Below are 8,717 nucleotides of genomic sequence, written 5' to 3'. Positions count from 1 at the left end.
GACGAGCCGGCTGAATCCAAGCGAGTTTGGGGCGTAGAAGTTATCCTCCTCGCGGATCAACTTAGTTGAAGAAAAACAGTTCGTGTTTTCTCCCTTCTGCAGGCAACAATAAAATCGCGGGGCTCTGCGATTTAGTCAGCTGATTTCAGACAAGGACGGGTCGTAGAAGTTATCCGTCCTGCTGGCAGCTGGGACGAAGAAAGTGTTTTTCTTCCTTCCGCGGGTAAACAGGAGAGTCGCGCGGTCGCGGCAGTCTCCTCAGGATCCAAAATGATAAACAAAAATAAAAATAAAATATAAATAAAAAATAAATAAATTCTCGTCCAGCGAGTTTGGGGGAAAGACTGCGGCCTAGGACAAAGGAAAATGTTGCAGACGTAAAGTTCACCTCCTGTTGTAACGCGTGTCACGTTGGAGAGAGGAAGTCCTTAAGGCAGCGCTGGTTTATATAGCTCACGGCTGCTCCCGGGGACCCCCTGGGGTACCTGTGGTTGTCAGCCAATAGGGCACCAGTTGTGTGACGTTGCACTTCGCACCTAGAAGTGGAACTAAAATGGCGGTTGTAGTTTTTAATCCCCTTTGTCCCTTTGTTCTGACCGCAAGTGAAGGCTTTTGTAGGCCACATTGTGTAGTCCTAATGGTGAGGTCCCAACACAAGCATTTGAATTAGTATAGCAATGCAGTGAATTTATATATAATGCAAAATCTGAACTTTTATAGCAATGAAAAAAGCACAGGTCAGACCACATGTAACATACTGAAATAAATAAAAAAACACTGCAACCATGTGGACAAATTGACTTTACTACTACTGCTGACATTAATTTTTGTCCACTAAGGCATTTTTGCTGCAGCCAACATCTTTTTCTATTTCTTATTAGAAAAGTATATTCATACTCTTTAAAAAATGCCCGACAAAGGAGCACTTCACTCACCTGTCCATCAAGATTATCCAGGACGTCTTCCATCTTCTGACCAAGCGCTCCCTTCTTAGACCGGTACAGTTTGAGCAGGCCAGGCGCAGATTTGTCAAGAGATGCATTGAATGTCGTCAGGAGGTCTTTGCTTGTAATCCGCCGAAATTCTTCAGATATCTAAACACCACAACAAAATATTGACATTTATTCAGTACAGGAAATCCCTGGCCAATGCAGTATAATAACACATGACTAAGTTGAATAAGAGAATTACTAAATTAGTACAGCCTTACCTCATCAGCAGAAAACAGAGCAGGCCATCTTTCCTGGACTTCAGATACCATAGGTTGACCCTCCACGACTTCTCTCCGCCTTAAGGAAAAAGTCAGTGCCATCTTCTGCTTTATGACTGTCATGTTCTTTTGTTTTTTCTTCATTTCATCAACCACAGCAACTCTTTCCTGTTCAAGGGTAGAATCATCGTGGTGCTCCGGATAATCTGGAACATGGCTCACCTCTCCACGTCTGGGCAATTTGAGGGTGAAAGGACTGCCGTCTTCATCTTCCCCTTTTCTATTCCTGTTTACATTTACTTCATTGCAGCCTGCCTCACGAAGCTTTGATCTGTAGTTTCCAAGTTTGTGCTTGATACTTGTTTTCCATCCCTCGTAGCCTGTGATGACACCTGGCTCCTTCAGGCATGGATACTTGAGAACCAACGCAGCGGCAACTGACTCTAGCTCATCTTTCTCGGGGTAGCTTTTAATTTCAAAGATTGCCTCTGCAATTTTATCCAAAATCTCCATCTTTATATCTCTTGTCACTGCAAGGCCCTTCTTAGAATTTTCGTATGTCACATTAGCCTTACACAATTTCAGTTCAACATCATACGCAAACTTGGGGATAGGGAATGGAGAGGGCCAGTCTGAGACCTGCCTTAAATTAGTCTGGATAGAATCGCTCCAGCTACGCCCGAAATCTCCAGAGTGAACACTGTTTGTGTCGTTGGAGGAGACAGAGGAGACTGAAGGAGTGGATCAGATAAGTGGAATTGCATCCAAATTCCACATTACATGCAGGACTGGTAATTCAGCTGGTAATTCAGACATTGCTGTCAGGTTGCATAGTGCATTTCCAAACTCCGGATCCTCAAATTGTAGTGAGAAATCACCTTGAAGTTCGAGTTTCTCCTTAAGGATCTCAATCAATTGTCCCACAGATGCTGGTACTTCAGGAAGCTGAACTCGCCGGGCATCTCTGGAGGAAATAACTACCCAAAGCAACAAAGTCTGAAAAGAGGAGAGATTAAAAAAACGCAGAAAAATGATTAGAAACCTGATTAGAAGGCCGTTGACAACTATACCATACAACAGCAAATGAAGAGAGGTGAGGAGAGGAGAGACAGAGGGGGATGAGAGGGGAGAAGAGAGATGGTAAGAATAAAAATTGCAAGAGTGAGGAGGGGGAGCAGAGGAGACAGTTGGTAAGCAGAGAAGATGGGAGGGGAGACCATTTTGAGTTGCTTTAATGGAGAAGGAACGTCCTTGAGGTCACCATCAGCTTTCCACCAACAGTGTATGCTGTTAGAGGGTGGTAATCTGTCAGCATATCTGGATCCAGGACAAGAAGGTCTGCACCGATGTGTTCGACAAGCTCATAGGACCTGAAATGTTCCCTGTACCAGGAGGACAGTCTTTTACAAATAAAAGTCACTTCCTCTGCATTGACCAGAATAATCTCGATCTTGTGGAACTCTGGGAGACCACTGAGTTGCCCAGCAGATAAAATCATGCCCGCCACATACTGTGTCCCATGCAGGTGAATTTGTTTTAGACAAACACACACTATCTAGATGAGGGTATTTCTTTTGTATTTCACGGTGGAGTGATGGATCCAATTCTGAAACCCTGACCACTTTCACATTTTCAACATAGAGTTTTGGTCCTGGTTCATGTGCTGGCAGTATTTAAATGTGCAGAGTCCTGGTTCATGGACTGACAGTATTTAAATGTGAAGAGTCCTGGTTCATGGGTTCAATTTTAAAAATGCATGTGTACTGCGTGTGATGGGTTTGAAAATAAATAAACATTTGTACTCGTACTTGTTGAAGCTTTTTTTTTTTTAAATCTGGATCGAATATGAAATCAATTATGGCACATAAATTAAGTGGCTGAGTTATGTTTAATTAAGGCTGATATCAGGAACCACATCTGAAAATGATTTGGCCCAGAATAGGGCCAGTTCTGGTTGTGCAGTTTGGCTGAGTTACGGGCCTTATGTGGCCCAAGTTTTCGATGCCGGATGTGGGCCACTAAAGGACCATAATTCATTGCTGTATGTGGGCCGAGTGCAAGTGGGTTGTGTGGCCCATCACTGGGCCAGACCAGTTTTGCTATGTGGGATGGCTTGGATGTAGGAGCGTGTGTGTATGTGTGTAGCAAAAATTGTCCACCTGCAGAAACTCTTGGCCAGGGTCCTGCACATAATCCAGTTAAATGTGTGGTAACTTATGCATTTTAAAATAAAATTTAAATGCAGCATACCTAACCACATCTTAAACATAGTATTAGAAGCGGAATGTGAAAGAAATCCAAATACATGTTTACTTGTACTACACAAAATCCCTGATCTGCTCACCTTGACACAAACTGGTTGCTTGTTTTCTTTTCTTGACAATAAATAATAAACCAAAAATAATGTGTTATGATCAAAAGATAACAAATACCCTCCAGAAGAACATCATACAGTATAAATGAAAAAGTAATCTTGCCATGTCAGAGGACAATATCCCCATGTTGTGGTGCTTAATCTTTTCCCATGTTACCCAAGATTAACCTATTACCCTTCAACCACCTGTGTTGTGTGCCTTGTGTTTTGTGCCTTGTGTAGTACTTCTAGAACAAACTGGGGCCACATCATGATCTTATCAATGCTGCAAACATGTTTAAAAGAACTCTCAAAATTAGCAAACTTTAAAAAAAATAATCGGCCAACTCAGATTAAATACTAAAACGTTTTTACCTTTTCCAGAAGAGAAAAAAAGTACTTGAGTTGGAAATCAGAAATATAAATTAGACAAATTTTATGACCCGCCACGGCAAAACCAGCAACAAGTTGGTCCCTCGCAGCGGATCAGATGGAGTGGAAGATATCAGACGCTATCTACGGTTACATTTCAACTGGATAAAGACAGTGAAATGGAGGAAATCCGTAACTTTGACTGCAAATGCTACGGAAGAAGAAAGGAGAACTCTCTCCTTGGAAGTCATTCATGTAGGGACAAACTTTCTCAAGAGCTTATGTACAGCATACGGATGGATTCTTTAGCTGCCGAAAGAGAGCAAACGGACGTCAGAGATGACGAGTAATTATACCAAGAAAGTCACCTGATACACCTGGGAGACAGGCGCGGCTATTGACCTCACTCTCCCCGCTGTGTTGCTTATTAATTTGGCGTGCCACTGTGTTGCACCGCACTATAGGCGCTCTTGCCTGAGCCGACTGCATTGTATTAAATTGCCATAGTGCCAGCGGTTGCCTATATTCCACGCAGATTTGCGTTCGAGTCTGCTTGTTTCGATATTGCCTTTTGCAGACGTTTTTTCGTTACCACTCTAACGGCTGGTGTTTTTTCGGCTGGTTGTCGTTGTGTACGTGCTAACGGTTGTGTGTGTTAGGGTGTGAATGCTATAGCCTGCGGTTGCGCGGCTGCTATCTTCACTTTCCCCGCTGTATTATCCTGTTTATTTATTGTGCGCGCTGCTGTTTTGCACCGTGCTATAGGCGCCCTCGCCTGAGCTGTCTGCATTATATTGATTTGCCATAGTGCCAGCAGTAGCCTATATTCAACGCAGATTTGCGTTCGAGTCTGCTTGTTTTGTTATTGTTTTTGGCAGCCATGTTGGGCTCTCATAACTGTGTTTCTTGTATGGCCTCCCTCCAGGCAGAGGATGGCCATGACCAATGTCCTGCATGTCTCGGGGTTGAACACCTGAGGGACACAGTGTCAGATAACGGGTGCAACAACTGTAGTTTTATGCCTCTTGCACTCAGGCTTAGTAGGTTGGCTGAAGTGGACGACAAACCTGGGTTGCCCCCCTCGGGTGTGGGTCCTAGTGGCACCAGACGCCGTGCTTCAAGGTCTGGCGGACCCCCCGGGAAGTCCCGTAAGGTGGACAGTCTGGCTCACAAGGTTGATACTCTCTCAACTGAGTTTGCTGAAATTAAAGCCCCCCTTCAAAACCTCCAACCAGCTCATAATACTCCGGCCTCGGTAGGTCACCTTGAGCCTTTGCTCTCTCCTTGCCCCCCGGAGGACGACATGCTGTCCACGGCTGCGTTGTGTTCTCTTTTTACGGAGGAGGTGGAACTTGGCGTGGAGGAGGAGGTTTCCCAAGCCTCTCAAGCCTTCTCTCGAGGGTCTGCTGGCAGCTCGACTGGAGGGTCAGTGTCTGGCCGTGACACTGCTAAGCCGGCCATGCGTATGGCCCTGGCACGTCTGAGGTTGGATGAAGCCCCAGTTTCAGCTGCACCAGTAAATGCCTTTTTCCGGCAGGCTCCTCAGTCCTCCGCCTTCTCTGCACCGCCATCTGAGCCTTATATTGCAGAGCTCCATAGATGTTGGCCGGACTCAAGAGCTCTCTCACACCACACCAGTGATAGCAGAGCTCTGGTGGCCATGGATAATGCTCATAGTTATGGCCTAGACCGGTTAGCTCTGGTTGAGCCATCTATTGCATCCCCCATTGTCTGCCCTGATGAGGCTCTGAGGCCTGATGCACGCTGTCCTCGGCCCCAGTGCCGAATTACAGATGACCTACTGACAAGAAGCTATAACATTGCTACCCGTATGGGCCGCCTCGGGAATTCGCTTTCTCATCTCATCCTGGCCCTGTCACAGACCATACAGGAGTCCAGCCCTCATCCCACAGCACAGACTCTCAGCGACGCTTCACTGCAGACGTTTGCTTTTATGACCCGGGAGCTGGGTAGGTTAATGTCGACTGTAACGTTGGCGAGGCGCCAGGTGGTACCAGGCCAGACGTTCGGCCTGGCTGCCCAGCAGGCCCTGGAACGGAGTGTAGAGGTTGACGGGGCTAGGCAGCAGTTTGCAAGCTTTCGGCGTGCACCGCTGCTCCCTCCCAGGCCACGGTCCTCTGCGGTACCCGTTGCCACTTACTCCCGTCCTCGTTCAGGTGGGCGGTTGAGGGGCCAGCGCCAGGATAACCAGCACCGTCGTATTTCGGCGCGGTTGTCATTTCAGGCGCCGGGAGACCCGGTTCCAAGTCGCCGCCCCCCCAGGGGCCCAAGGGGCAGGGGGGGTAGGTCCTGAACCTCAAGGGCGGGTCGTCGGACGCTTTTCCCAGCAGCACCTGACCTACTGGGAAGAGCAGACCACAGATCGTTGGATAGTGTCCATGCTATCCACGGGTTACATGCTCCAATTCCGATGCCGGCCCCCAACCTTCAGCAGGATCAAACTTACTGTGGTCAAAGATCCCGACAAATCCCTGGTCCTGAAACAGGAAGTCGCCACCCTTCTTGGGAAGGGCGCCATCGAGGTTGTAGAGCCTCAAGCACAGCTAGATGGGTTCTACTCAACATATTTTCTGGTGCCGAAGAAGGACGGCGGGTTTTGCCCCATCCTCGACTTGCGTGGGTTGAACCGGTTCCTCAAGGTTCTTCCCTTCCACATGCTGCGTGTGGCAGACGTCCTCCAGAGTGTCACTCGGGGGGACTGGTTTGTGTCAATAAACCTCAAAGATGCGTACTTTCATGTCCCGATTACCCAACATCACAGGCGGTTCCTCCGCTTTGCCTTTCTCGGCAAGGTTTACCAATTCAGGGTTCTTCCGTTCGGACTGTCCCTGGCTCCGCGTATATTTACACGATGTGTAGCAGTGGCCCTATCACCGTTACAGGCCAGAGGTATGACAATCATGCCATACCTGGACGATTGGTTGATCATTTCCCCAACCCAGGAGCAGGCAGTCAGGGACACAGCTGTTCTCCTCAGCCATGTGAACTGGCTGGGCCTTACGGTCAACTAAACCAAGAGCAACCTCACACCAGGCCAGGTCATGAGTTACCTGGGGATGGTGCTTGACTCTGTGTCGATGCGAGCCTGCCTCTCTCCAAAGCGCATAGCTGCCATACTGCAGCTTCTATGCCGCTTCCGGCATGGCCAGTTGCTGAGATACGGTCTCATCCTTCGGCTGATTGGCATGCTGACTTCGGCAACCATGATTGTCCGACTGGGCCTTCTCACATTACGCCCTCTGCAGATCTGGGCGAATGGTCTCCGCTTGGACCCAAAGTGGCACAGACACAAGCTTGTCAGGGTTTCCGGCCAGTGTCTCCTGGCCCTCAGACCCTGGAGGAAGAGGGCATACCTGGTCACGGGTTCGCCCTTAGGGATGATCGCCTCCCGTTGGGAGGTTGTAGAGACGGACGCCTCCCTGACCGGCTGGGGCACGGTATGGCAGGGCAGAGCAGTCAGAGGCCAGTGGGATGCCAAGCAGATGCTGAGGCATATAAATGTGTTGGAGCTCCTGGCGGTGTTTTTAGCGCTCAGGCACATTTGATACTACGCTTCCTGCAGTCTGTGTTGGACGATGGAAGAGCTGCTATCTCGACCACACATGCTAGGGTGGATAGCCAGATGGTGGGGTCCCACTATCTGGTCAGGCAGTTTTTAAAGGGAGCCCAGAGGCTTCGGCCGCCTCGGCTCCCTAAGGTGCCATCATGGGATTTGCAACTCGTCCTGAGGGCCTTATGTCTACCCCCATATGAACTACTGAGTCAGGCCGATCTGGGGTCACTATCTATGAAAACGGCATTCCTTCTTGCCATTTCATCTGCAAAACGGGTGGGGGAGCTACATGCCTTGTCGGTAAGCCAGACGTGTATGCGCTGGCATGCGGATGGGTCAGGAGTTGTTCTCTGCCCAAATCCTTCCTTCCTACCCAAATCGCTTGTCTCCCCTTCATGTGAACCCATCAATTTAATTGGCTGCTTTCCATCCCCTAGGCTCACGAGGGGATGCAGAACTGTTGTCAGACCCGCTGTGCCCAGTGCGTGCGCTTATGTGGTGGCAACAACCAGCTTACGTAAGACGGATAATCTTTTTGTGTTACGGAATTTGCAGTACAGGGGCTGTGCTGTCTAAACAACGACTATCACACTGGATTGTTGATGTGATCTTGGGCGCATATAGAGCACAAGGGCTCCCTGTGCCCTCGGGGGTTAAGTGCCACTCTACCAGGAGTATGGCTACATCATGGGCTGCCTTGAAGGGAGTCCCTCTTCAGGACATTTGCTCCGCTGCTACCTGGTCTTCAGGGTAAATGTTGCTGTCCCTCATCCTGTGGCGACGGCTGTCTTGTCGACAGCTTCGGGCCTGTAGGTGGGTGAGTTCTCCTCGTGACCCTTCTGGTATAAGTCATCCAGTGCTTAAGCACCGCCTCTGGCGGTCAGTAAGAATGAAATAGAACAAGAGTTACGTATGTAACTACAGTTCTATGAATTCTGGATGACCGCCAGAGTTCTCTGTCACTCGGTTCTCTCAGATTCGCGAGAAGATCCAGTTGGAGCAGAGCCTTTGGTGACCCATATATATATGATATATAGATGTTCACGGGTCACCCAGGTGTCACAGGTGACTTTGTTGGTATAATTACTCGACCTGCGCATGCGCGAGATGGAAGCATCCAGTGCTTAAGCACCGCCTCTGTTGGTCATCCAGAATTCATAGAACCGTAGTTACATACGTAACTCTCGTTTTTGGCTCCTAATGTGGGC

The 8,717-nt window shown here is 48.5% G+C and overlaps 1 long non-coding RNA gene across 1 annotated transcript; it reads right to left on the bottom strand.

Annotated features, from left to right (window-relative positions):
• Window positions 1-982: 982 nt before the first annotated feature.
• On the bottom strand, window positions 983-2,544 carry LOC311014031. The gene is made up of 3 exons (XR_014597215.1): window positions 2,428-2,544; window positions 1,211-2,206; window positions 983-1,094 (listed from the first exon to the last, which is right to left on the bottom strand). It is a non-coding gene; the product is annotated as an uncharacterized lncRNA (long non-coding RNA).
• Between the last annotated feature and the right edge of the window lie 6,173 nt (window positions 2,545-8,717).

This window comes from Eutrigla gurnardus (assembly GCF_963514095.1).
Source record: "Eutrigla gurnardus genome assembly, chromosome: 1".
Lineage (NCBI taxonomy): Eukaryota > Metazoa > Chordata > Actinopteri > Perciformes > Triglidae > Eutrigla > Eutrigla gurnardus.
The sequence above is the reverse complement of the archived record's forward strand: the minus strand, read 5'-3'. Positions and strand labels throughout refer to the sequence as shown.